The 14137-nt window shown below is 41.5% G+C and overlaps 1 protein-coding gene across 4 annotated transcripts in view; it reads left to right on the top strand.

Moving 5' to 3' along the window:
• The first annotated feature begins 1418 nt into the window (after positions 1-1418).
• Positions 1419-14137, top strand: part of ZBTB46 (zinc finger and BTB domain containing 46) — a 136551-nt gene continuing 123832 nt past the window's right edge. For 2 of the 4 annotated variants that reach the window (XM_069072636.1, XM_069072638.1), the window contains exons 1-2: positions 1528-1665; positions 11416-11555. The gene's annotated coding sequence lies outside the window, so the exon portion shown is untranslated. Of the gene's footprint in view, positions 1666-11415; positions 11556-14137 lie in introns of all 4 variants that reach the window. The other 2 variants (XM_069072639.1, XM_069072637.1) reach the window with 2 other exon arrangements.

Raw genomic sequence — 14137 nt, 5'->3', positions numbered from 1 at the left:
TCCTGGGGTTAAGATAAAAGAAACAGAAAACCCTCAATGCCAAATAGTAACACACTTGCAATTCTTTAATATGCCAATAATAGAAAAATCCTTCAGGAAGATGGAAATTTTATTTTTTAGTTCTGCTGAGTAAAATGTTCACAATTTCATATCTTTTAAAATATTTTCTTCCCAAACTTTGACAGTGACTAAGTATTAGCAACAGGAGGAATTGGAAACTTTAGAAGTTTGGCTGGTTTGCAGCACTAAGGGAAATGATCAAATATATACAGGCAGGCTGGGGATGCACGAAACCAGTAAAGAAATCAGCAAATAGATTTCAGGAACTAGAATTCAAAAGTGACTAGTAGTGTTCAGAACTTACCCACGTGCCGCCCCCCCAAAAGAAAAACCAATCCGACAAAAACACCAAAGGAAAATCTTTCAGGCTGGGAACGAGCCTAGAAAACACGTGCTGAACTGACTTGTTGGAAAAGCCCCGAGCCAAGGAAAGGGGCTGGGCTAATGCTTTTTCCTCCAACTTTCCCATAACGAGTTCCCCTCCACGCCCCTGCTTCTGCCTCGGTCCCTGCCCCCGCAGGTCCCTTCAGTTCAGTGTTTACAAATCTGGTCCCAAGAACCCCAAAGCAAAGAAAATACGAGACAAACTGCAAGGCCGAGGACAGCAGCATCCCGCCGGTAGACGGGCGGATAGCTAGCTTCGTTCCAGCTCTCTACTCAAGTTCGAAGCGCATCCTCAGGAGGCTGGACTCCACTTCCCTTCAGGTTCTCAGAGGTCCCCCAGCCAGATGTCATTACCGAGAAAAGAAGCCCCTGGGAGAGGGGTGCACCTCCAAGGCTGGGGGACAGAGGACCCCCGTGCGGACCCTGAGGTTGGGAGGGGGAGAGCGTGAGGTGGAGTGTTGGAGAAAATCAGTAGCCTCGCGGTCGGACCCTTTACCACCTACATTATATCAAACTGCCCCCCCACGACCCCTGAAGCCCCCCCACCCCAATCCAGGGGAGGGGGCGCTTCCCACAATGCCCAGCGTCCTCCAGCCCTCACTTCCGCTGTCCAGCCACCCAGCTAGAGGGGCGGAGGAGACCCGAACCCAGACCTCCAGAACACTGGCCCCTCCACGTTACCCCTCCCCCAGCCCTGCACCTAGAACCAGAGAAGAGACACACCGCAGCAGGGGGGGCTTAGGGACGGGGGCGGGGCTAGGAGCCAGGGGCAGGAGGGGCGGAGCTCAAAGAGGGTGGTCGAAGAAGAAAAGGAGCGGAAAGGGGCCAATCAAGAGCGGCCGGGCGCGCGCCGGGGGGCGGGGTCAGAGACCGCGAGCGCTTGCCCGGCGCCTTTCGCGGGCGCGCGCGAGGCAGGGGGCGTGTGTGAAGGGGGTGGGGGGGGTGGCGGAGCCGGCCGGGGGCGCGCTAGGCTGAGCGGGGGCGCGCTGGAGCGGGTCTGACTGACGGACTGACTGAGAGCGGAGCGAGCGAGAGGAGCTCCAGCGGCGACTCGGACCCGGCACCGGGATTCTGGGGGCGACGGTCAGGGGCAGGGGACGAAGAAGAGGGCTTCGGGCTGGACGAGGGTCCGTCGGCCGCGGCTCCCGCTCCTCCTCATCTTTCTCCTCCTCCGGCGGCCGCCCTCGCTCCCTGCCTCCCCCCCGCCCCATGGGGTAACAGGTAAGCGGCGAGCCCGGCTGCTCATTGTCCGCTCCGGCCCGGCCCAACCCGGCGCCTGCCCTCGCCTCCGCTCCGCTCCTGGGCCGGGGACTCCCCTCTGCCCGGTGTCCCTGCTCCTGCTCCCCCTCAGCCCCGAGGGTTCCCCCGGGGCTCCGGCGCCCGGAGCGAAGGACCCAGCGCCCCTGTGCGCGGGGCGCCCCCTGTGGCCGGGCGGCTGCGGCAGCGGAGCAGAGGACCTGGGGCTGCCGGGGCTGGGGGTGACAGGCACCGGCTGCCCTGACCCGGCCCGGGAACGACCCCACCGCGGCGACTGCCGCGGTCTCCTTTGCCCCCTCTCCCGGCTTTGCCCCGCGCCCCGCGGGCAGGGCCGGGGCGGAGGGAGAGATTGGAGTCCGTGCCTCCAAGTCCGTCCTGTGCCCCCTCCCTCAATTGCGCTCGGCGGGGGTGGCAGCGGGTGGCAGTTGTCTCTCACTCCTCCGGGCTAGCGGAGGGGGTGGCTGGAAGGCACAGTGATTCCCCTCCCTCCCTCCCTCCCTTCTTTTTCCCCTTCTCTGCCACCAGGTCTGACGGCGCCTCACTCCCATTTTATACCCTGGCAACACCTCTCCCTGAACCGCTTTGAACCCCCTGGGGCCACCGGGCAAGAACCACCAGCTCTCGGGGCTGCGGGGGGAGGGAAGTTGGAGGATGTCTGTGAGAGTGAGCGTGTGTGTGTGTGTGGGGGGGGGGTGCTCATGTTGTACTGGAGGGGCGGGGGCGGGCGGACACTGAGACTCTGGTTTTGGAGGAGGGCTGTTACTGAAGCGAGGTAAGTCTGGTGTGTGCCAGGGTTTAACCCCACACCCCCTCCCTCCCCTTGTGCCTCCTCCTCCTCCTCCTTCCCTCCTCCCCGTAACCTCCAAAAGGGGAATTTTCCAGCCGGTAATTTCTGCTGCGTCAACACCCAGCTCTAGGGAGAGGAGACAAGGGGCATTTTAGTAGCTCCCACTGCCCATGAGAGGTTCCTACCCAAACCCCAGAATTAAAATTCTTCCCCCAAAACGCAGCCTATAGGCAAGTTGCACCAAGAGTTTCTGAAGAGTCTATGTCTCAAAACTGCCTGGAAAAAGGGGATGAGGTAATACAGAGAAGCTTGTGTATTTCTTTCTCTCTCTCAGGCCTGTTTTGGGTTATTGTCTCCCCCTAAAGCCAGACACAGATCGCCTGGCCTTGCCTCCATTTTAATTACAGGCTGAAATGGGGGAAGAAGTGACCCTAGAACAAAACTGCAAGATCATTTCTCTCCTCTTTGGTGAGGCAGCTAATTGAATGTGAGACTTAACCAAAAGGGCTGAGATTTCTTTATATGTTAGGTAATAGATTCAGTGGGGGTAGCATTCTCTTCTCACCCCTTGCCACCCCAAAGGCATGTTCTCTAAGGAGAAAAGAGGAAGCATTGGACTTAAAGGTGTGTTTGCAAAATAAGGGTTTGTAATGCTGGGTTGGCTTTGTCTCCCTGTAAATAGACATGTCAGTTTCACAAAGTAATACAAGTAAGTGTCTGATAACTCAATCCCAGATGACAGGGAATGAAGCTGAATTTTCAGGTACAGAAAGATTTCTAGTTTATTTATTTTTTACCTTCACAAATTTAGTATCTTGTTTGGTTAATACACCACACACGCAAAACCTGTCGGTAGCTGTACTTCAGTGAAATCTGAATGATGTTATAGGAAAAAATGCTTTTGACACTTGATAAGGAAATATAAACAAAAGAAAGTTTAATGGAGATTAGCAGTGAATTTCCTCATGCTTTCTATTTTACAATCTCAGTGATTCATTCAGCATGGATTACAGTGACAAGATTATTATCAGCATTGTTTAAAGAAATGCTAATTAGAAAACGTGTTTTGCAAACAGCATTGAGCAGACACCTGTACTGAAGTTCTCACTTGCATTTTAATTGTATCAATTGCTTTATTTTTTATATTTGATTTATTGTAATATCTAACTTCCAGCTTTTTAAAAGAGTTATTATAGGTTCACTTCCTACTTAAGCATCTCAACCTTTATTGTTGGTTTATGTTAGGCATTTTCTCTAAGAATGGGAAATATCTTTTATTCATAAAGAATAATTACAGTAAGGATTTCGTAGTAGCAGTGAAACAAAATAAGAGTATCTTGTTGCAGAAGAGTCCTTCAATTTGATAACTTTATGGGTTGTCCTGGATCAAAAAATACTCAGAAGTATCTAATATTTGTAATTACTGTATGATTTAACGGTTTACCTGCAGTGTGGTCATATACTTCATTTATTGTTACTTAAATACAAATGTGAACATCTTTCAATGAAAAGTTTTGTAATTATTTTGGTATCTTTCATAAAAGGGGTTGCGGTCATAGCATATTAAATGTGGTAAAGAACTATCACTGAGGTATTTGGAGAGTGAAACCTAATATAGAATCTATTGCCCAGTGGGCCAGCCTGAGAACTACAAAGGAAAACTTAGATTTGTATTTACAGGAACTCTCATTTACCTGTTCCTGAAAATAGAATTTTGTTTTGATAAGATAATTGATTTTTAATTGAACATTTTTAGTCGGTTTTGTGTTCTGATATGTTGTTTCCTCATGCTTAAACCTCAGTTAATTTTATGTCCTCTTTGATAGATGTAAACGATTGCTGTTTATCCTTATGTAGTGAATTTCACCACCCCCTGCAGTTATGAAACAACCTCATTATATCACTGATTCATTTATACTTTGGGTCAAATCTTGTCTCTGGTGTCCATAGTAACATATAGTGTATCTTTCTCACCAGTAATGAGTGCCTGTAACATGGATGTGATTCTTGTACCTTAAATAATTTTATAACAGGATTCTACTTTATGTCTGTAAATCTTGAAGCTTCTTGAATATTTTAAAATTGGATTAATTTTGGGTACCTTGCTTCAATGTTAGCAAATAACTTACAAGTGTTAATAAACAAATTTACTATTTCATCATCTGAACTTTGAATATTGTCCTTTAACTGGCTTTTTCAGATGTAAAGAGAAATTGGGCCAGGTTGTCCCTGTGGTCTGTGTTTCTGGGACGGTTGTACTTGGTCTTTTCAGAGGGTTTTTATGACAGTTGTAAGCTTAGGAAAATGAGTGTAATGAATGCTAAGTAGAGGGGGAAAAATCCTGATAAGCCCACAAACTTGATAAAGTTGTTACTTTTTGTGACTTTGTACATGAATCCAATTTTCATTTTATTTGGCATCATTTTCCTCTTCCATTGGGTTAAAGTAAGTTATACGTACTTTAAAAGCTTTCCCCTACTTGCTTTAGAATCCTGCATTTGTTCTTGTTTTTAGTTGTGAGCCTACTTAGACTTTAAAATTTTTTTCGTTTCTTGATAAGTGTAAGTTTTTCTCCAGTTCACATTTTGTTTTTAAATCCAGAAATCATCATATAGCAAATCATATTTTTCCTCCTGCCCTTTCTTATGATATATTTTAAGAAATTGTGCAGGGATGATAGATTGTTTAGGATACTGTTCCTATCTCTTTCCCCACACCCCAATAATCTTTCTTTACTGCTAAATATTTATTTTTAATGGTCTAAATGAGGTATAAGTGAACATTCTTATAAGTACACATTTTAAGGGAAGAGGACTTGGTTTTAAATCTCTGAAATGCTTTCTTCAGTTCTAATTGTTGTCCTTTACTCTGGTTGTAGTTCCCTAGAGTCCTTTGCTTTAGTGTGCCCAGTACAGGCAATAAAATTGCACCAGAAAAAACCTGAGGATTTTAGAGGAAAGAACTAAAGACCTTTCTTTTTGTCTTCCATCTTAAGCACTTTTTTAACATATAACCCAAAGCATTGATCATTCCCATGTTCTTGTTGAAAAAGTTTTATTGTAGTATTTATTGTATTACTCATTAACAATGACAGAAAATGCCCCACAATGTTCTCCATGACTGGCAAAAGGCATAGTAAGAAAATAAGAAAAATTTCTGAGAAAATTATGGTAAATGAGGCAACTAAAGAATGAAATCAACCAATTTTGTAGTTATTACTCAGGTGTTCCTGTAAGTATACACACACATATCTACATCTGCACTATATAGATATTAAACATATGTATATGTGTATATATACACACATATTCATATACAGTTGAGTAACTGTAAAGATGATCATTTTGACCTATAATCAATCAACAAGCATTTGTTAAGTACACAGTATATGCTACATTTTGTGCTACATAGTAGGGATACAAAGACAAACATGAAATGGTCCCTTTCTTCAAGGATCTTACTTTCTAATGGGAGATACAATATGTACCTATAGAGAGCATATGCATAATAGATACAAGGTAATTTAGGGAAGAAGTGCACTATATATAAATAAAAATCATCTTGAAATATCCTTTTTTTTTTTTCTGGTTTCTGGCTAGGTTTGTATATGCTTATTTGTGTGTTGTCTCACCCTTTAGACTGTCATCTCCTTGAGAGCTGGAACTGTCTTTTGCCTTTCTTTGTAACTCCAACCTTTAGCATATTGCTGGACACAAAATAGGTGCTTAATAAATGTTTAAGTGTTTAATAAATGTTTCTTGATTGAGTAGGTGTTGTTGAATTTTGAAGCCTATTGCAAGTTGAAGGTATAATGCCAATAATTTATTTTCCATCAGAGGTACTATGATAATGTTCTTTTATCAGAAAAGTAAATCTATCTTGTAAGTCACATCAGACCAACCCATAGGGCAGCCAGCTTGCTCTCAAGGAGCTCCCAGTCTTATGGGGAAGACGGCATACAAACAACGATGTACAAATAAGCTGTAGACGGGATAAATTCGAGATGATCAACACTAAGAAGGCAGTAGAATTAAAGGAGACCAGGAAAGGCTTCCTGTAGAAAGTGGGATTTTAGCTGGAATCTGAAGGAAGCTGGGGAAGGCAGCAGATAGAGATGAGGGAGAGAATTCCACTCATGAGGAGAAGTCAGTGAAAATACATGAAGTTTGAGAATGGAGTGTCTTGTGTGAAGAACAGCAAGGAGGCTAATGGAGTTGGATTGTAGAGTATGTGGAGGGTAGTAAAGTGTAAGAAAACTAGAAAGACAGAAAGGGTAAAGGTTATAAATGGTTTTAAATACCAAACAGAGGACTTTAATTTTCATCCTGGAGGCAATAGAAAGCCACTAGAATTTATTGGGGGTAGCTAGGTGGTGCAGTTGATAGAGTGCTGGGTCTGGAGTCAGGAAGACTCATCTTTCTGAGTTCAAATCTGGCCACAGGTACTGGGTGACTCTAAACAAGTCTTTTAACCCTGTTTGCCTCAGTTCCTCATCTATAAAATGAGCTGGAGAAGGAAAGAGAAAACCACTCCAGTATCTTTGCCAAGAAAACTTCAAATGGGCCCACAAAGAGTTGAACACGCCTGAAATGACTGAACAACAACAAAAGATTCTATTGAGTAGGAGGTGAGATGTACAGTAATTGTGTCTGCAATGCACTGTGCTAAGGTCTAGGGATATAAAAAGAGGCAAAAAGACAGTTCCTGTATTCAAGGAGCTTACAATCTAATGGGGAAGATAACATGTAAACACATTTATACAAAGTATGCTATGAACAGGTTAAATAGGAAATAATTAACAGAGGGAAGGCGTTAGCATTAAGGGTTTGGGGAAGGCTTCCAATAAAAGATATGATTTTAGTTGAGACTTAAAGAAAGCAAGGGAGGTCAATACCTGGAGTAGAAAAGGGAGAGCCTTTTAGGTTTGTGGGATAGCCAGAGAGAAGACATTCAGATATTCTCTTTAAGTCAGTGGAGTATGGACTGGAGTGGAGAGAGACTTGTGACAAGGAGGTCAACTAGCAGGTTGTTGCAGTAGTGCAGGTATGACATGATGAGGGCTTCTCACTGGTAGCAGTGTCAGAGGAGAGAAGGTGGTGTATATAAGATGTTATGAAGGTGAAATAATAAGGCCTTGGCAACACTGTATATAGGGGATGAAAATGAGGATGATACCTTGATTACAAGGCTGGTGGTTAGGAAACTGGTGGTATCATTGACAATAATAGGGAAGTTAGGTTGGGAGAGAAGAAAGATAATGCAGTTTTGGTTATGTTGAGTTTAACATGTCTATGGGATAGGGGGCGGCTACTTAGCGCAGTGAGTAAAGTTCTGGCCCCAGAACCAGGAGGACCCAGTTCGTTTTGGGCCTCAGACACTTAACACCCACACAAAAAACTAGCGTCTAACCTTGGGCAAGTTACTTAACCCCAACTGCCCTCCAAAAAAAAAAAAAGATGTCTAATCCAATTTAAGATGTAAAATAAGCAGTTAGAGACTGGAGGTCAACAGAAGGTTAGGGCTAGATAAGTAGATTTGAGAATTATTAGCAAAGAGATGTTTGTTGAATCCATGGGAACTTACAAGATCACCATGTGAAATAGTATAGAGGAAGAAAAAAGAGGACCCAGGAATGACCCTTGTGGGGTACCCACAGTTATTGGGTATTACTGAGATAAAGATCCAGCAAAGGAGATTGAGAAGGAAGGTGAACCAGGATCAAATAGTGTCTTGAAAACCTAAGTGAAGAAAGAAGAGGGTGGTTAGCAGTGTTAAAGGCTTCCAAGAAGTCAAGGAGGACGAGGATTGGGAAAAGACCATTAGATTTGGCAATGAAGAGATCATTAGTAACTTTGGCAGAAGCAAATTTTTAAAATTGCTCATTTATAAAGTTTTATTTTATTATTTTAATAATTGTTTTGAAATAGCATGTCAGATGGCATTCTTCATAGAAAAAGGTAGTGATAGTTTTCAATATATTCATATACATAAAGATCTTATAGTGTTGTGTAGTGTCAGTTGTAAAGTAGCAGTTTTCCTAGTACTAAAGGAGCACATTTAATCACTCTTTGAAATAATCACAGAAGAAAGTGTTTCTTCTTTTTCTTGAATTATTTTCAGACAGCATCATGTCACTAAATGTAACTATAGTTTGGTGAGAATTCATTTTTTTCTGGTCATAGCATAAAATGCAGAAATCGTCCTATATTCATGAATATTTTTTAATATTTGCAAGGGTTCAGAAATAGTTTTTGTTTGTAAAACACTACTTCCCCTTATCCTTTCATCCCGATAGTTCTATTTATTTTGCAATTATTATAAAAATCATTTTACATAACAATACATATTTGTCTTCACCTTAGTATTTATTATACACTGGAGGGCCAAGATAGCACTATTTTCTGTAGAGCTGAATTTTATCTAAGGTTAATCTGTCTTGTATCCCATTAAAGGGGGTCTAATCACTGAAATACCACCTCTCCTATGTACTCCTCTTTCTGACACTGCCACCACCCTGTTACAGGCCTTCATTATTTTAAACTTAGTTTGTTTCAGTAGCCTGATGGTTGGGCTCTCTGCCTCAGATCTCTTCTCAGTCCAGTCTGTTCTCCTCTCAGCTGTCAAATTGATCTTTCTGAAGTAACCGTATTTCTCACCTCCCATTCAGTAAACTCCAATGTCCCCCTATTTCCTCCAAGATCAAATATAAAATCCCCTGCCTGCCTTTTAAAGCCCTTCATAACCTGGCCCCTTTCCAATCTAATTATACCTTCCCTTCATATTCTATGTGATCCATTGACACTGGCATCCTTGATGTTCTTCACTCAAGATACTCCTTCTCTAGACTTCATGTATTTTCTCCATTTTTTCCTCCATGTTTGGACCTCTCCCTCCTCATATCTGCCTTCAGATCTCTGCTAAAGTCCCTTCTAATGCAAGAAGGCTTTCTCAGTCTTCATTAATCTTGGTGCCTTCTCTCAGAGATTATCTCCAATTTATCCTTTGTATACAGTTAATTGCGTGCTATTTCTACCATTAGACTGTGAACTCCTTGAGAACAGGGACTGGCTGGTTTTTTTTTTTTTTACCTTTCTTTGAATCCCCAAGGCTTAGTATAAAGTTTGGCACAAAATGGGGACTTAATAAATGCTTGTTGACAACTTATAATGTAGTTTTACCTAAAACATCTCTTTGCTAGATACCTAAAACAGCCCCCACAACATATCCATAAGGAATGCAGCATAGCAAGGCAACACTGTCATTATTTAGGTATGTATATTTTCCTTTTAGAATGGAATTTCAAGGTACGAGTAGCAAAAAGAAAAATGCTCTTATGTGTAATGATGAGCAAGATGTTTCCACAGACCTGTCAACATTGTTTATTGGGTGTCTACTACTTACAGATCTCTGTATTAGATGATGTTGTGACTTATAAAGGAATTTGAAGAATTGGTCATTGCCTTTAAGAAGTTTATGACCTAAAAGTGGAAACAGGATAAATACAAATTGATATACATGCACAAGTGACAGGAATATATATGTGTGTAAAAGCATGTGGCTATATGTTTACACATAAACTCAACTCTAGCTGCTTAGAGATTATATATTTAATCAGAGAAGAAAAAATGATAGGGCAAGGGGTTCTATAAGTGTTGAAGCTAGAGCCAAAAGAAATTAATCTAAAAAAATTTCATAGGGGAAATTATTCTTAAATATTTGGGTGGAGAACTGGTAGCAGAGAAATGGTGAAATTATTCTAATCAAGAGGAATGATGTGTCATCATTTGGATGTAGAAGGGGGCACATAATACTTATTCTCAGTAATCGTTTATTGAACATTTACTGTGGTCTAAGCACTGTGCTAAATACTGAGGGTACAAAGAAATGCAAAAACCTGTCCCTGATGTCTAGATGCTCACTGGAAAACAACATGTAAATGCCTATGGATGTAGAAAATATAATAAAATAAAATATAAAAATAAACAAAATATAGAAAAGTAATCTCAGAGAGAAGGCATTAGCAGTAGAAGGGACCAGGAAAGATCTGCAGAGAATGGGATTTCAGCTGAGTCTTTAAGAAAGCCAAGGAAGATAGGAGCTAGATGGGAGGAGGGAGTGCATTCCAGGGATAGGGGATAGCCAGTGCAAAGGAACAGAATTGGGAGATGAAGTGTTGTGTGTGAGGAACAGCAAAATTGACCAATGAAGCTGGATTATAGAATGTGTTGAAGGGAGTAAAGTATAAGAAGACTGGAAAAGGCCAGGGTGGGAAAGGTTTTAAATGTCAAACAGAGGACTTTATTTTTGAACCTGGAGGGTAATAGGAAGTCATTAGAGTTTGTGCAGAGAGTAGTGCTCTAGGAACAGCTCTATGCTTAGGAATATTAATTTGACAGCTGAGTGGAGGATAAGTTGGAGTGAGAAAAGACTGAAGAAGGAAGACCAATCAGAAGGTTATTGAATGTTACTCTGAAGAGAGTGGCAATGGTGTGTGTAGTAGGAGATGAAGGAGTTAGGTAAGATGAGACCAGTTGTATACCCTGTTACTTCTATATAAAGTGTAGGCAAATAAAAGACATTAAATTTGCATTGATTTTCATCTCTGTAGGTATTCCTTTCACCAGTTCAGATGGTAAACCATTTCTGATTTCTCATATTTTATCATTTTTGTCCATATCTTTACATGAGTCTTCCATAGAGGCTGCACCTTACATGCTAGGGAACTTGTTCCTTTTCTTTTAATATCTTTAACTGCAAGGGTGGCACTTGGGCTGACTTTGTTTTCTTTCATTCACTATATGCTTTTCCTATCTCCTTTTATGGTCATAGTTGTCTTTTTCCCAATTTATAGATCATAAGGTCACAGACCATTAGAACTGAAAAAAGCCTTGAGGTATCATCTAGTGTACAACCCTTTCATTTTACAGATGAAACTGAGGCTCAAAGAAGTTAGGGGATCTGCTAGCTCTGTGACCATTGGCAAATATCAGTGCTGGGATTTGAATCCAGGTCTACTGATTCCAATCTACTGATTATCACTTCAGCAGACTGCCTCATTTCATACCAAGTAAGTCATTCTTAGTAATATGCTATTGCCTACTTAAAATCTTTTATATCTTAACATTTCCTTCTGGGGCAGAACCAGATATTGGTCCAAGAGGCCAATTTAAGGTTCTGAAAAGGGAATTAATAACAGAACAGATTTAGAGGAAAATTGTTCTTAAATCCATCCATACATAGAGTGTGGTAGGAGGGTTGACAAAAAGGTTATAGGCTAGGTCAAGCCTCTGGTGTTTAGGAGCTAGCCTGAAAACTTGGAAAATGAAAAGAGTAGAGAAGATCTGAGGAATTTTATGGCAGAAAATGAGCAGAACTTAATGGTGGTGGACAGTGTGAGAGTGGAAGAGAAAAGCTGTCATTGATTTCACAGAAATTGAATGGCGGGATAGGTGACAAAAGTAGGGAGTAACTTGATAGAAAAATTAACTGTCTTTTTTAACGTATTCAGTTTTAGATAGGGTACCTGAATAGTTGTGCCTTGTATGTGTGAGAAATCTAGTCTGAGAAATCTAGATCAGGACAGAAAAAAGGTTAGGGTTAGAGAAGATCTGTGTTAGTATTATTAGGATAGAATCATTGATTTAAATGAATTAATTAGATTCTTTCCTAAAATAAACATTTTTGAATAATATACACATACACAATTACATGTACAAAGAATTTTTAATGTATTTTCTTAACTTTTGAGTTTCAAATTCTTCCCCTATCTCCATCTTCTCCCACCCTCCCCTCATCCCTCCCTGATAAGGCAAGCAGTTTTATATAGGTTATACGTGTGCAGTCATGTAAAACATATTTCTATATTAGGCATTCTGTGAAAGAAAACACAGACCTCCCCCCCAACACACACACACACACACATACACACACACACACATGAAAGACAATGAAAGATAGTATGCTTCAGTTTGTGTTCAGACTATCAGTTCTTTTTCTGGAAGTGGATAGCATTTTTCATTATGAGTCCTTTGGAGCGTCTTGGATCATTGTATTGCTGAGAATAGCTAAGTCATCCACAGTTGATTATCATACACTATTGTTGTTACCATGTACTATTTTCTCTTGGTTCTGCTCACTTCACTCTGCATCAATTCATGTAAGTCCAGGTTTTTCTGAAAGCATCCTGCTCATCATTTCTTCTAGCACAGTAGTATTCCATTACAATCATATACCAGAACTTGTTCATCTCTTTCCCAATTAATGGGTATCCCCTCAATGTCCTTCTTTGCCACCACAGAAAAAGCTGCTATAAATATTTTTGTACATATATCAGATTCTTTTCCTCTTTTTAAAAAATATCTTTGGGGGGCAGCCAGGTAGCACAGTGAGTAAGAGCACCGGCTCCACTGTCGGGATGATTTGTGGATCGAATCCGGGCTCAGACACTTAGCACCCACCCAGAAACACCTGGCTGTGTAACCTTGAGCAAGTTACTTAACGCTGATTGCTTTAAAAAAAAAAAATTTAAAAAAAGAGTGCTAGATATCTTAACATCCCATAATAAAAACTTGAAATGAGACTTTTCAAAGACAAGGAAATACTTATTTAAATTCAGTTTTGTAGTAGAGTAGGAAAAAATTCTAATCTTGAAATGTTTTAAAATTTCAGTTTAGATTTGGAACTATGCCCAAAGGGCTATAAGTCTGTGTGTACCTTTTGACACAGCAATACCACTACTAGGTCTATATCCCAAAGATATATTTTTTTAAAGCAATCGGAGTTAAGTAACTTGCTCAAGGTTACAGGGCCAGTTATTTCTGGGTGTGGTGCTGAGTATCTGAGCCCCGATTTGAACCCAGGTCATCCCGACACTGGAGCCGATGCTCTTACTTGCTGAGCCACCTGGCCGCCCCTAAGCAATTGGGGTTAAGTAACTTGCTCAGGGTTACATGGCCAGGTGTTTCTGGGTGGGTGCTAAGTGTCTGAGCCCAGATTCAATCCCCAGGTCATCTCGACACTGGAGCTGGTGCTTTTACTCACTGTGCTACCTGGCCGCCCCATATGTAGCACTCTTGAAAAATATCCTCTACATCTTATTATTATTAACGATTATACAAGTTATTGTATTCAGATATTCCAGGAAATCTGTGATCTCACATACTCACAGAATTCTAAAGTTAGAAGGGATACTGTAGTGGCTGAGTAGTTTAATCCATACCCCAGAAGGAATACCTACTATACCTGACAAGTACTCATCCAGCCTTTGTTTGAAGACTTCTAATCTTATTACTTAGTGAAGCATTCCATTCTACTTTAAAATATCTCTGTTGATAAGGAAACTTTTCCTGACATCAAATTTGCCTGTTTCCAACTTTTACCCATTATTCCTGGTTCTGCCACCTGCAGCCAAAAAGTCCTAATCTCTTCCACCTGTCAACCCTTCTAATGAAGACAGCTTTCATGCCCTTCCCACCTTCCACCCTCATCCCCCCCAACTTTTTCTTTTCCAAGCTAAACTTCCCCAATTTGTCAACCAACAATCTCATCAGTATGGTACTTCCTCTATCTTTGCACATTTTAATCCATCCATACTTGACCATGTTGTAGAACTCTTATCCATGATCTTTGAATCTGCTGTTGCAGATAAAC

The sequence above is a fragment of the Petaurus breviceps genome, unplaced genomic scaffold (assembly GCF_028583685.1).
Source record: "Petaurus breviceps papuanus isolate PSGF00001 unplaced genomic scaffold, PetGlider_PUasm1.0 90847, whole genome shotgun sequence".
Lineage (NCBI taxonomy): Eukaryota > Metazoa > Chordata > Mammalia > Diprotodontia > Petauridae > Petaurus > Petaurus breviceps.
This window is presented reverse-complemented; position numbering and strand designations above follow the sequence as displayed.